A 15305-nucleotide genomic window follows, 5' to 3' on the forward strand; every position below is an offset into this window, starting at 1 on the left:
TTTTCTTTTTTGCTAAACGTATAAATAAAGCGTGAAAATTTTGGAAAAAAAAAAGTTTTTCTTTGTTTCTGTTGATTTTACCAAAATTTGGTAAGTAAGTTTCCTCCTTCACTGATGGGCACTGATAAGGCGGCACCAATGAGGTGACACCAATGAGATGGCAATGATGAGGTGGCACTGATGGGCTCTGACGATGGGCACTGATAGGCAATGATAGGTGGCCCTAGTGGGTGACACTGATATGCAGCACTAATGGGCATTGAGAGGCGACACTGATGGGCACTCATAGGTGGCACTGGTGGATGCTGATGGGCACTGATAGGCGACACTGATGGGCACTGAAAGGCTGCACTGATGGGTACTTATGGGTGGCACTGCTGGGCACTGATAGGCGGCACTGTTGGGCACTATGACAGGAAGTCAGGTAAATCTGTGGGTGTTGTCACAGACGGGACATACATTTATGCCTTGTTTAGACAATACACCAATTGTTATTAGGCGTCGGCTGCAGAAGTAGCCAGAAAAGGTTAAGGGCGTTGGAAAACTTCAGCTGTTCAGAATGAGGCAATTAAGGCCTCTATAAGTAATCCAGAGGATTACCACTGAATTGCTGCATCCTGAGGCTTTGTGAGCAAGGAGAGCAGTGTACTGAAAGTCTTCTGAGGAGGTGAGATGGTGATTGATTTTTCTGTGTGATAGAAATCAAAAGACTATTGTTTTTCTGCTGTATGACCAGCAGTGTCTGCCCAGCACTCGGCTGTGCCAGACTCCCTAGATAGGTTCCTGTGTGACCCCCTGGACCCCCATCCAGGGGGTCACACACCCCGCTTCCGAGCTAACCCCTTACAGCACCGAAAGGCGGCACTGATGAGCACGGAAGGGCACTGATATGCATCACCGATGGCACTGTCAGGAATTTTTAATTGCCACTATATTCATAGTTAAAGCTAAGGACAGCACACATAGGCCTCGTCAAGGGTGAACAGGGGAAGTTGGTTACAAGTGACAGGGAGAAGGCAGATATATTAAATATCTTATACTCTTCTACTTATACAGATGAAAAAGATGGATTTAATAATCAAAATGACAATGCTAATAGCATAAGCCTTTGGTGCCATCCTGCTTGGTGGGCCCGTTGTCCTCTAAGCACACCTATGTATGCTGACTGGAGCTGCACCCAATTTTGAAGCCCAAATTCTGGGCATTCTTGTGGGGGGCCCAGCCAACACAGAATCCCTGACCCCCTCTATAAGCTATCAGCTCTGCTTTTTTTATTCATAATAGTAAAAGGTTACTCAGAGCTGTGGCCCTGTGTAAATTATCTTGCAGTGCCCTGGATGTGTAAAAGCAGCCGCAGATAGATTTAACTTTTAGAGTAACCTTTTACTATTACGAATGAGCAGAGGTGTATTTAGGTTTTGTGCTGTCCTAGGCCTGACTAAACTCATGCGCCCCCTAATTTAAATATGACCCACCCCTTCCTGTTTAAGACACGCCCTATCATCTGTAAACCACACCCCTTCCACTTTAGGCTCCACCTTTTCCTGTTAGAGCTCCGCCTTTTACTCTCTGTACATTAGCACACTCACGCACCATTCACTCCATACTTACATCAATCAATCCAGTTGGCTCCTGTCTAAATTGTTGCCCTTACCATGTGTATATATGTATGAATGCTAGTTAGGGACTTTAGATTGTAAGCCCCTTGAGGGCAGGGACTGATGTCCGCCTCTGGTATGACATGCACCCAGTCTGGCCAATCACCGGCCGTTTAATGCGGGCGTCAGTCCCTCCCTCACCCTGGCCAAGTATGCCCCATGTATGTTGCTAGCGCAAGTGCCACGCTACAGGCCGCCGCGCCAGGGGCTAAATTTATGAGGGAGCCGGAAGGCGGCTGCGGAAGCCAATTAAATAAAAGGACGGATCAGGGGTCTTTTTTTTTCGTGCGGGGGGCGGCTTTGGTGTCCGTGCCGCCCCCCGCAAAGTGCCGCCCTAGGCCTAGGCCTTGTCGGCCTAGGCCAAGATACATCCCTGCGAATGAGCAGACAGTGCTAATTGTTCATTTATAATAGTGACAGTTCACTTAGCCCCGTGGCTCTGTGTGTCCAGTGGTGGCTGCTTTTACACATACAGGGCACTGGCCGATGGATTACATAATGACGCAATACTGTGTGATCTTTCACTTTTATGAATGAACAATCAGTGATGTTGGGCCATTGCCATGTATGACACAGCCCGGCTGTCTTGTTTGGATCAAGAAGAAGGGAGCACCCTGAAAGCAAACAAAGAATTTCACATCTTTGTGGTGTTGGTGAGTGCAAAAGTGCACATTGTTGCAATGTTAATGAGTGTAAAAAAGCATATAATTGCATATTTAGGTGTGGTGTAGCCTTGTACACGGAGGTGTGGAGTTGGCTATTTTAGAAATGAAGGTGCGTTGTCATTGAATGCAGGCCCGTATTTACTCCCTTTGCCGCCCCAAGGCCGGGTCCTTCAATGCCGCCCCCGCCTGCGCAGTACAGGAGGGACTTTTTCGGCAGGACACTGAGAAGTGGGGGGGGGGGTGCTGCTGAATATGACATTGAGAACTGGGGGGGGGTGCTCACCACCTCTTCCCTCAGTTTTCTCTCCTCTCACCATCCGTGACATGACAGGGGGGAACTCCCGAAATGAAAGTGAAAGTGGTGAAAGTGTCCTCTCCTCTCAGCCACAGTGCCGCCCCTGCACCCACTGCCGCCCCGGGGCCTGGCCTTGTTGGCCTTGTCTGGAATCTGGCCCTGATTGAATGCAGAAGTGTTTGGAGGTACACTGTCAGTGAATGCCTACTGTATTTCCGATGAGTTCAGTCTGTCATTTACACATTCTCTAGGGGCCACGTCATTACACAGTCTGGGCTCATAGTACTCCAGGACTGGGTGGTGCTCACATGTCATTATGTGAGTGCTGCTCAGTTCTAAAAGAATGCTTATACCCCTATTGTTGTCAGAGGAAGGACAAGACACAGACATTAAAAAAAATACCGGGGGGTTGTTTCAGAGCTTGGGGGAGATGGGGAATCCTGGCGCTCCACATTAAGCCAAATAGTTCAGTGCTGTACTAAACATTAATGTCCATTGAGCCATTTGGCTAGAATCACACTGTAATAACCCCTAAAGCCAGGTGGAGTGTCAACCAATTCTCCCATATCTCCTGATGAAGTCACATGTGTGACGATACGCGTTGGGATTGGAGCGCTGGACAACCCCTAGCATCCGACGGACGTAGTACGAGTTCGCTACTCGTGGATTTATGCCATTAATACCGACTTAAATGTGAGTTTTATGTGCTGTTTTAAATTAAATTTGATCGTTTTTACTGTGTTTTGCTTCCCTATTGCCTATTCCCTATTGATTGTTCCACTGCTGCATGAGCTGTATAGTGTTTCCAGCCTGACATCCCAGCCTGACATATATGGAAACTGCCTGACATGCATGGAAACTGGTGAGAGAGGAGAAGCAGGACAGTGACTAGCTTGCTGCTCGTGGAGATAAGCCTCATATTTTATATTCCATGTGAGTGGATCTGAGTGTGTTATGTGCAAGACCCCCCGGCTCTATCAATATTACACCATCCTGTTCTATGTTCCTTATATTTGCATGTACTGCCTTGGAATGTGAGAGCAATCTATACCATCAAGACCAGACCATAAGGCCTCGTACAGACGACCGGATCTATCCGCTGGGATTGATCTGCGGATCAGTTCCAGCGGACAAATCCGGTCGTCTGTACGGCCTAGCGGATATTTATCCGCGGAGATTCGTCGGGCCGATCGATTTCAAGCGGATAGAAATTTCTTAGCATGCTAAGAAATCTATCCGCTTGAATCGTTTCCAGCAGATTGATCCGATCGTCTGTACAGACTCACCTGATCAATCCGTCCGCTCCCCTCCCTCGCATGCATCGTAATGATTCGACCCATGCGTGGAAGTACTTACCTTCCAGCGTCGCGCACGTCGCTGCGTCATCGTCGTGGCGACGGCGCGACACGTCACCGCGGATTTTGATCCGATGGTGTGTACAAGCCATCGGATCAAAATCCGGAGGAGGGATCTCCGCTGGAAACGGTCCGGCGGACCGTTTCCAGCGGAGATCCCCTCGTCTGTACGAGGCCTAAGGGTTTTCCTATCAGGCTCTTTTTGCTTGATGTAAGGTGAGCTGCTGGGACCACCAGAGGTGTGTGTGGAGATTTTTAAGGTAACGGTCTATCCTTTCTTCACCAGAGTTGGCTGTGGGGTCTCCCTTCGTTGAATATCTGTCCTCATTTTTCAACCATCAGACTTACCAGACTTTTGGAGACCTGGGGTTTCTTTCGTTTCTTGGACTTTTTTTTTTTTAGTTGCATATGTGTATCTTTTATATTTACTGAGTTATTGTTAAAAAAATTTCTATCTATAGTTATTACCACGGCATACCCACGTATTCACTGTCACTTGTGTCCCCCCGTGTAGCTGCAGTAATGTTGTATATAACACGAATATGGAACAAAGGAAGAAAATTACCGCGCTAAGAAAAATTAAAAAGTCAATAAGTTACTAATAAAGCTGCAACAACGGAGTGTTAATACGAACACAACAACATAGAACAAAGGGAAAAGGTTGTTGCGCTAAAATAAAAAATCTAAACAGTAAAAATTTGAAAAAAAATAAAATTATGGAGCCAGTAACCCAAATCAATGAGAGACTAGAAAAGAGGATAATTTCAGTCCTAATGCATCCACAAAAATAAAGTTCATATAGGAGTAGCAATGTTGAGGAGCAAATGAAGAAAAACACCTTGAACCAGTAAGAATTGGAGGCTTACCAGATGGCAAGCAGTGTGTGCTTGCGACTGCAAACCCCAGTCAAGGCCTTTAAATTGATCCTCGCAGGGGAAGATGGAAAAGGAAGAGGATTCTTGAAGTCTCCACCGGAAGCCAAAATAATGAACCATATCATAGGAAAAAATATTTCAATGGTGAAGTACGTTTGATCAGCACACATATAAAGTAAAAAGTGACTTTAAGTACCACCATCACCAGCACCCTATAAATAGGAGGCTTACCAGAACAAGTATGAACAACAGCAAGTGGCTAAAACCCTAGCCTGGGCCTTTGATTCCTGGGCTGTAATAATAGTCCTACGTGTCCTCCGTGTTCAATGGGTACATAGAGGGAGTGATAGAGCCCACATAGTGAAGTTCGTTAAACAATGCGTTTAATAATTAAAAAATTGCACTTACAGAGTCAATGGAAATAAAAACAGAGAGAAGCCGGCCGGCTCGGAACAAACGCCCGTCCACTCTACACAACACGTCCTGCGTCAGCACGCTACCTTCCCGACGCGCGTTTCGTCATAAAATGACGTCATCTGGGGCACGGGCGACGTGCTGACACATCGCAATAAATACATACCAACAGAGCCAAGCCTCGATCTGATTCTATGGGCTAATTAACCGCTCATGGTGGCTGCGCTGGGACAAAATAGGTTTGGAAAAATCCAAATAACACAGGCCCTCTTGTGGTTGAATAAGATAAAACAACCAGAGCCTGTATAGGTTTAAACTAGACTTATATATAAAAAATTAGCAAGCCATCTTGTGGACAAAATGAATATGACAACAAGAGCTTCTAAAAAGTATAATTATGGAATATCACCATAAAAAAGGGGGGGCGTTTATCTTAAAACAAGATCATTTAGCCTTTCCAAAAATACTGAGTCTCTTCTTATATAATTAGAAGAGAATATATACATGCTCTAAAACTTAAAATAGGGCATAGAAAATTACGAAAATATATAATCAAAAAAAACAAATAGCCGCGCCGTGGTCCCGGATCGCTCCCCGAGCGAACCCGACCGCCGCATGTAGCGGGGGGGGTCCCGATCGGACCCCCCACCCGCTAATAGGCAAGGACGTACATTAACGCCCATGTGCCTGTACGTGCCATATTGTGGACGTACATTTAAATGCGGAGGTCGGGAAGTGGTTAAAAATGTGCCACCACTGTTGAACCCTATGAAACCCATACATCTGCTCAAGCCTGGGCTAAACACTTGTGACTGTTATAGGATGGCTGAAAGTCACAAAGCCCCATTGTGCTATCTTCTAATGCCTAGGACAAGGTTTCTTAACTAGGGTTCCTCCAGAGGTTACTAGTGGGTTCCGTGAACAATAAGCAATTTCTCCCCCTCAGATAAGTTCCCACTGACACCATTGATCTTTTTAGCTATCAATTAGGGGATAATTATTCCCAATGACCACAAGTGTAAGAAAAATTCTTCCCACTGACCATTACTCTAATGTATTATAAGTTGTAGATTTTGGCCCGGATTCACAAAGCACTTGCACCGACGTATCTCGAGATACACAGTGTAGGTACAAATATGCGCCGTCGTATCTATGCGCCGGACTCAGAAACTAACATAAGCCTGAAAATAGGCTTCATCCGACTGACGTAACTTGCCTACGCTGGCGTAGAGTGGGCGCATATTTACGCTGGACGTATTTGGCGCTCCCATTGATTTTCTATTCACAAATGCAAATGAGAGAGATACGCCGATTCACGAACGTATGTCTGATCCGACGCAGTGCGCGTAAAGTCATACGTCCGGCGTAAAGTTATGCCCCATAAAGGAGGTGTAACTCAGCAGCATCCATGCAAAGGGCTGCACCAGGGAACACAAGCCAACGTATTTCACGTAGTTTACGTAGGACGTGAATATGACTAGGCGTGGGTTACGTTCAAGCTGTAGGCAGTGATCCGACGTAACTTAGGCAGTTGTTCCGACGTGATTGTGAGCATGCGCACTGAGATGCGCCCACGGGACGGCGCATGCGCAGTTGGCCATACGTATCTGTCTGGCGCTCGGCCCATCATTTGCATGGGGTCAAGCCTCATTAGCATGGCTCACGCCCACTTCCACTTATGCTGACTTACGCCTGAGAAACCCAGCGCAGATTTGGGAGGAAGTGCTTTGTGAATTTCATGCTTGCCTCTCTGCGGTGCGTCGGCGTAGCGTAAAGCAGTGGTCATCAACCCTGTCCTGCAGGGCCCACTAACAGGCCAGGTTTTATGTATTACCTTGGGGAGATGCAGTCTAGAATACTGCAATCACTGAGGAGCAAATGATATCAGCTGTGATGTATTGCAGTTATCTTCCAAACCTGGCCTGTTAGGCTGGGTTCACACTACAAACGTCCTACACACTAGGCTGGGTTCACACTACAAACGTCCTACACACTAGGCTGGGTTCACACTACAAACAGTCCTACATTGGGAGCCTCATGTAGCATGACGTGTGAAAATCAATGTTTCCCTATGAGAGCTGTCTTAACTGGTCCTACACAAGTCGGTCCGACTTTGAAAATGCTCCCTGTACTACTTTTGGTCCTACATTGATCCTACTTCAACCCATTGAATATCATTGAAGTTGGACCAAAGTAGTATCCTGTTCATGAAAGTAGGATGGATGTAGGACCAATGTAGGATAAATGTAGGACCAATGTAGCAGAGCAAAGTAGGATGAAAGTAGTGTAGTAGTGTGAACCCAGCCTGAGTGGGCCCTGCAGGATAGGGTTGATGACCACTGGCGTAAAGGAGATAAATATGCGCCAGTGTCTGTGAATCCGGGCCATAGTATTTTTAAGCATGGGTTCCCTGAGACCGCAAATATATTTTAGGGGTTCCTCTGTGTTGAAAAAGGTTGTGAAAAGCTGGCCTAGGAGGTGAAAGGTAAAGCAGAACTAGCTGTCTAGAGCCAGGGGAAAAATCAGTAAAAATGCCTGATGAAAGTCAGGTAATTAATACTGGCCCAGCCCACTAATGGAATTTGACTTATGCGGTTTTAGCACTTGCAAAAAATCGCTAGTCATCAAATGTGTGAAGCAGTGCAGCAGCTATTATATTAAAAAAGTTAACTGGTTCAAGTATGCCTATAATCTCAATGATCTCACACTGATTAGAATAAACATTAACAGCGCTTATTTCAAGCCCTCCGTGCTTAAAAAGTAAATGTGTCACCACATCCTGCTAAAATAAAAGGTTTCTGATGGGAAATGCATATATGAAGAACCACATAGATAAAACTCAGTATAACCTCAAATAAAATTAAAATAATCACAGAGGCCCATATTCTCAGTGAAGTTACGATGGAGTATCTCAGGATACTCCATCGTAACTCCCTTTTTTGGCCAGTGTATCTATGCGACTGATTCTTAGAATCATTTTCGCATAGATACACTTAAGATCCGCCATCTGTAAGTCACTTACACTGGCGGATCTTAAATGTAATGACGCCGGCCGCCGCTAGATGGCATTTACGTGAAGGACTCATTTGCTTATGCAAATGAGCCTTCTACGCCGATTCCCGAACGAGTTCGCGTCGCGTAACCGTCGCTAACGTCGTTTGCGTAAGCGGAAACTTACCACTGCTATATGAGGGGTAAGTTTCCGCAAGTCCCACGTAGGCCATGTTACGGATGGCGTCGGGTCCGCGTCGTGTTTTTTTGTCGGGTACGTCGTTTACGTAAGCGTTCTTGAAAGCGTCATTGACGTTTTCCGGCGAGAACTGGAGCATGCGCACTGTGCTTTTTGAAGCCCGGCGCATGCGCAGTTCATTAGAATCGGGGGCGCGCTTAATTTGAATACAAGCCGCCCCCTTGGAGATCCGCCAGGCTACGCCGGGGCATTTACACTCCGCCGTCCCAACTTACGGAGCAAGTGTTTGGGGAATACAACACTTGCTCCTGTAAGTTGGGACAGCGGAGTGTAAGTGCCTTAAGCGCAGCCCGCGGATTTTTAGAGAGAATATGGGCCAGAGTCCTCAATGCAATTAGAAAACTCTAATATCTTCAGACAGTGATGGATGTCTGAGATACGGAAATGCACAGATGCGCAGGGTCCTTCTGTCAGTCCTAATATCAAAGGAAAAAACTTGAGAAACACTTCAGCAGTAACTGTGATGGTGCAAACATTGACACGTAGGGATCCCCCAAAGGGACCTCACTCACCAGATAGATGTCATCAATGGGCATGGGACGCTGACTGTCTCTCAGGAGTATTTTATAGTACAGCTGGATCTCTCCTCCGTCCTTCTGCTGACACCTGGTGGACTCTGGTAGTGCTCAAATGGATGCAGTCATGTAAGAACAAGAGGGAGACTCCACATAGTGTAAAAACGTTTATTTCAAAAGAGGAGAAGCACTCTTCAATGTTATGCTTACAGGATTTAAAATTCCAAAATGGCGCTGTGTCGCAATCAATAGGCTAGCAGGCTCTCACTAGTTCAGCTGCCTGGGGATTCCTCCTCCTGACGCCGTGAGTCCCGGGATCCCGCTCAATATCACATACTTTGTATTTTTTATCTATTATATATGAGACTGTCAATGTTTTGTCGTCCTAGTACAACTTGATGTGTATTCTGTAAGGGTGCATTGCCAGGCGTAAAAAGGTACCTAGTAAATACTTGCTTGCTATGATGACACTTATTTGGTGGTTGAATGCACGCTAGGCTTAGTACTTTGTGAGCGCACTATGAACATTGATCATTGGGGGCACAGGGAGTTCACACCAGCAAAGGAATAGATACTCGTTCAGCGTAGCTGTCAGCTGAAGACGTGACGCCTGCCACGTTCGATCAGCTGGAGTAGTCAACACAGGGCGTCTCCAGTACTCATTCACCATTCAGCCGACGTCACGCAGAGGGCGGGCGGCTAGAATGAACGGCACTATATATATGGTTGGCTCACGACACGTGGCCACGCCCTCTGAAGACGTGACATCCAATCACGAAACGCGTCAGGGCGTGGCCACGTGATCCAACCGTCCAATCAGGTGAGCGGGATCCCGGGACTCACGGCGTCAGGAGGAGGAATCCCCAGGCAGCTGAACTAGTGAGAGCCTGCTAGCCTATTGATTGCGACACAGCGCCATTTTTGAATTTTAAATCCTGTAAGCATAACATTGAAGAGTGCTTCTCCTCTTTTGAAATAAACGTTTTTACACTATGTGGAGTCTCCCTCTTGTTCTTACATGACCGCATCCATTTGAGCACTAGTGTTGAGCAGAATACGCCATATTCGATTTCGCGATATATCTCGAATATATAGTCGAATATTCGAGATATATTCGCTAAATTCGAATATTCGTGATATTTTATCGAAATGAAATGATTGCGAATTTTCGCTATTGCGAATGCGAAAATAATTGTGAATTTTCGACAACTGCGGTAGGAGCACTCTGATTGGCTCAGAATATTCTTGATATTTTTTCGAAATTTCGCAAAATGCGAATGCGATATTTACTGCGCAATTTCGACAAATGCTGTAGGAGCACTCTGATTGGCTCAGAATATTTGTGATATTTTACAATACAAAATAATTGCGAATATTCGGCAAATGCGGAAGGAGCACTCTGATTGGCTCAGAATATTCGTGATATTTTACAATACAAAATAATTGCGAATATTCGGCAAATGCGGAAGGAGCACTCTGATTGGCTCAGAATATTCTTGATATTTTACAATACAAAATAATTGCGAATATTCGGCAAATGCGGAAGGAGCACTCTGATTGGCTCAGAATATTCTTGATATTTTACAATAGAAAATAAAAAGTGTTTTGCATTGGTGGTGATTCTTTACTCTATCCATCTGTCACAGCCGTTTGTCAATCAAACACCTTGAAGATTGAACACGTTCATGCTGCATGCTTTGGACTTTTTTTCACTTCACATATCAAAGACATTTTTATGAAAGATTATTTTTCTATTATTGGGACTATATTTCTTTATATATTTGTTTCACTGTGTATTTCACAAGTTATTTGCGCTTGCTTATTTTATAATTTGCCCACATGTCTTGTCACTAGACATATTTTTTATTCTTGTAGAGTGACTCCATTTTCTGTCTTGTATTAATTTATGTTGTATAACATTTTTGAGTTGCTGCTGTATTCTCCCCTTTTTTAAGGTATGCGCAATTTTTTCCTTCTTACAAAAAAAATAATATCAAACATACAAATATTCATAACAGAAACATACACAAAGCCCCCCCCTTTTGCATCAGAGACAATCAGAGTTCTCCTACCACAGTTATCGAAAATTCGCAATCATTTTCGCATTCGCATTAGCGAAAATTCGCAATTTTTTTTTTTTTATATTCGGCAACATAAAAGGATCGCCTCAGCTTAGCTACTCGGCCCAGGGTCTCTAATCATACCAGCAATGCTTTTAGACGTCGATAGGATGTGATCTGTTTTAAAAATAAAATTGAAAAAATGCGAATATTCGGAATTGCGAATATTCACCGCGAAATTCGAAATATATCGCGAATACTCGAATATGCCATATTCGAGCCGAATATTCGCAATACGAATATTCGTGAGCAACACTATTGAGCACTACCAGAGCGTACCAGGTGTTAGCAGAAGGACGGAGGAGAGATCCAGCTGTACTATAACATACTCCTGAGAGACAGTCAGCGTCCCATGCCCATTGATGACATCTATCTGGTGAGTGAGGTCCCTTTGGGGGATCCATACGTGTCAATGTTTGCACCATCACAGTTACTGCTGAAGTTAGTTAGTTAGTTAGTCAGGTTGAAAAAAGACACAAGTCCATCCAGTTCAACCACAAAAAAAATAAACAAACAAAATAAAAAACACAATACAATCCCATACACCCAACTCCATACCCACAGTTGATCCAGAGGAAGGCAAAAAACCCCAGCAGGGCATGATCCAATTTGCTACAGCAGGGGAAAAAATTCCTTCCTGATCCCCCGAGAGGCAATCGGATTTACCCTGGATCAACTTTACCTACAAATCTTAGTACTCAGTTATTTTATGTACATTTAGGAAAGAATCCAGGCCCTTCCTAAAGCAATCTACTGAGCTGGCCAGAACCACCTCTGGAGGGAGTCTGTTCCACATTTTCACAGCTCTTACTGTGAAAAAACCTTTCCGTATTTGGAGGTGAAATCTCTTTTCCTCTAGACGTAAAGAGTGCCCCCTTGTCCTCAGTGTTGACCGTAAAGTGAATAACTCAACACCAAGTACACTGTATGGACCTCTTATATATTTGTACATGTTGATCATATCCCCCCTAATTCTCCTCTTCTCAAGAGTGAATAAATTTAGTTCCTCTAATCTTTCCTCATAGCTGAGCTCCTCCATGCCTCTTATCAGTTTGGTTGCTCTTCTCTGCACTTTCTCCAGTTCTCCGATATCCTTTTTGAGAACTGGTGCCCAAAACTGAACTGCATATTCCAGATGAGGTCTTACTAATGATTTGTACAGGGGCAAAATTATATCTCTGTCTCTGGAGTCCATACCTCTCTTAATACAAGAAAGGACTTTGCTCGCTTTGGAAACCGCAGCTTGGCATTGCATGTTATTATTGAGCTTATGATCAACTAAAACCCCCAGATCCTTCTCCACTACAGATCCCCCCAGTTGTACTCCCCCTAGTATGTATGATGCATGCATATTCTTAGCCCCCAAGTGCATAACTTTACATTTATCAACATTAAACCTCATCTGCCACTCAGTCGCCCAATTAGACAGAGCATTGAGGTCGGCTTGTAAATTGGCGACATCCTGCAAGGACGTTATTCCACTGCATAGCTTGGTGTCAACTGCAAAGACAGAAATGTTACTTTTGATCCCAGACCCAATATCATTTATAAATATATTGAAAAGTAAGGGTCCCAGCACTGAACCTTGGGGTACACCACTCATAACATTGGACCATTCAGAGTAAGAATCATTAACCACGACTCTCTGAATTCTGTCTTTCAGCCAATTTTCTATCCATTTACAAACTGATATATCCAATCCTGTAGACCTTACCTTACACATGAGCCGTGTGTGCGGAACTGTATCGAACGCTTTTGCAAAATCCAAATATATCACGTCCACAGCCACTCCTCTGTCCAAGGTTTTACTTACCTCTTCATAAAAGGAAATCAGGTTTGTCTGACAACTTCTGTCTTTCATGAATCCATGTTGTCTGCTGCTTAAATAGTTTTTTTCCTGCAAGAACTCATCCATATGGTCTTTTATTAAACGTTCCAGTATCTTCCCAACTATAGAAGTTAGACTAACAGGTCTATAGTTACTTGGTAAAGACTTTGTTCCCTTTTTAAATATAGGCACCACATTGGCTCTACGCCAATCCAGTGGTACTATTCCTGTCATTAATGAGTCCCTAAATATTAGATACAGTGGCTTTGAAATGACAGAGCTCAACTCACCTAGGATCCGTGGATGGATGCCATCAGGTCCAGGTGCTTTATCCACCTTTATTCTGTCTAAATATTTCTGGACCATATCACTTTTGAGCCATTGTGGATTTGGGGCTGTGTCACTCCCACCCCCATTTTGGACATGAGCTCCCCCATGCTCCATTGTATACACAGAGCTGAAGAAAACATTTACTAAATTAGCCTTCTCTTTGTCCCCAGTCACCCACTCTAGATTATTTTGTAAGGGGCCTACATGCTCAGACTTCACCTTTTTACTATTAATATATTTAAAGAATTTTTTGGGGTTTGTCCTACTATCTTTTGCAATCTGTCGTTCATTTTGAATTTTTGCATCCTTGATTTCCTTTTTACATATCCTGTTATATTCTTTGTAACATTTAAACAACACTAGTGTTCCTTCATTTTTATATTTTTTAAAAGCTACTTTCTTATTGTTTATAGCTTTTTTAACTTTGCCCGTGAGCCACATAGGTTTTATTTTTAGCCTTTTAAACTTATTCCCCATGGGAACATACTTTGCAGTGAGGTTCCACACAGTCTTTTTGAAAAATTCCCATTTCTGTTCTGTGTTCATCTGTGTCAATAGTCCCTCCCAGTCCAAGTCCTGGAGAGCGGCCCTCATCCTTGGAAAATTTGCTCTCTTAAAATTTAGTGTTTTAATATTTCCTGTATGTATTTCTTGCTTATAGTTAACATTAAATGAAATCATGTTATGATCACTGCTACCCAGGTGTTCCTTTATCTGAACATAAGTAATAAGTAATTATTAGTAATAATTAGTAATAAGTGTTTCTCAAGTTTTTTCCTTTGATATTAGGACTGACAGAAGGACCCTGCGCATCTGTGCATTTCAGTATCTCAGACATCCATCACTGTCTGAAGATATTAGAGTTTTCTAATTGCATTGAGGACTCTGTGATTATTTTAATTTTATTTGAGGTTATACTGAGTTTTATCTATGTGGTTCTTCATATATGTATTTCCCATCAGAAACCGTTTATTTTAGCAGGATGTGGTGACACATCTACCTTTTAAGCACGGAGGGCTTGAAATAAGCGCTGTTAATGTTTATTCTAATCAGTGTATGAGATCATTGAGATTATAGGCATACTTGAACCAGAACTAGCTGTCCCTTTCACTTTCTGGGTTTTTATTTTAAAACATAGAACCTCTGGGGGAATCTAGGATGGAAAAGGACCTGGGGGTCCTAGTAGATGATAGGCTCAGCAATGGCATGCAATGCCAAGCTGCTGCTAACAAAGCAAACAGAATATTGGAATGCATTAAAAAGGGGATTAACTCCAGAGATAAAACGATAATTCTCCCACTCTACAAGACTCTGGTCCGGCCGCACCTGGTGTATGCTGTCCAGTTCTGGGCACTAGTCCTCAGGAAGGATGTACTGGAAATGGGGTGAGTACAAAAAAGGGCAACAAAGATGTTAAAGGGTCTGGAGGATATTAGTTATGAGGAAAGGTTGCGAGCACTGAACTTATTCACTCCGGAGAAGAGATGCTTGAGAGGGGATATGATTTCAATTTACAAATACGGAGTTTAATGAGACACGTGGCCACTCATTAAAATTAGAAGAAAAGAGGTTTAACCTTAAACTACGTAGAGGGTTCTTTACTGTAAGAGCGGCAAGGATGTGGAATTACGTTCCACAGGTGGTGGTCTCAGCAGGGGAGCATCAATGGTTTCAAGAAACTATTAGATAAGCACCTGAACAACCACAACATACTTGTGTCTTTTTTCAACCTCACCTACTATGTAACTATGGGCCTGATCCACAACGAGCGGGCTTAACTTAAATATTCGGATTTAACTGCTTGCCGACCGTGCACCGCAGTTCTACGTCGGCAAGCTGGCTCTCCTGGGCGAGAGCACGTCATTCTACGTCGGCTCTTTCAGCCGCCACTAGGGGCGCACACGCGTGCCCCCCTTTTGCCCCCGACTCCCGTGCGTGTGCCCGGCGGGCGCGATCGCCGCCGGGCACACGCGATCGCTCGTTACAGAGCGGGGACCGGG

The 15305-nt window shown here is 44.2% G+C and overlaps 1 protein-coding gene across 3 annotated transcripts in view; it reads left to right on the forward strand.

Annotated features, from left to right (window-relative positions):
* Window positions 1–15305, forward strand: part of LOC120909331 (membrane-spanning 4-domains subfamily A member 4A-like) — a 60889-nt gene that overhangs the window by 9391 nt on the left and 36193 nt on the right. Inside the window, exon 1 of one of the 3 annotated variants that reach the window (XM_040321085.1) lies at window positions 3197–3311. The exons of the other annotated variants lie outside the window; for them this stretch is intronic. The gene's annotated coding sequence lies outside the window, so the exon portion shown is untranslated. Of the gene's footprint in view, window positions 1–3196; window positions 3312–15305 lie in introns of those variants that run through there. 3 annotated transcript variants of the gene reach the window in all.

This window comes from Rana temporaria, chromosome 8 (assembly GCF_905171775.1).
Source record: "Rana temporaria chromosome 8, aRanTem1.1, whole genome shotgun sequence".
NCBI lineage: Eukaryota > Metazoa > Chordata > Amphibia > Anura > Ranidae > Rana > Rana temporaria.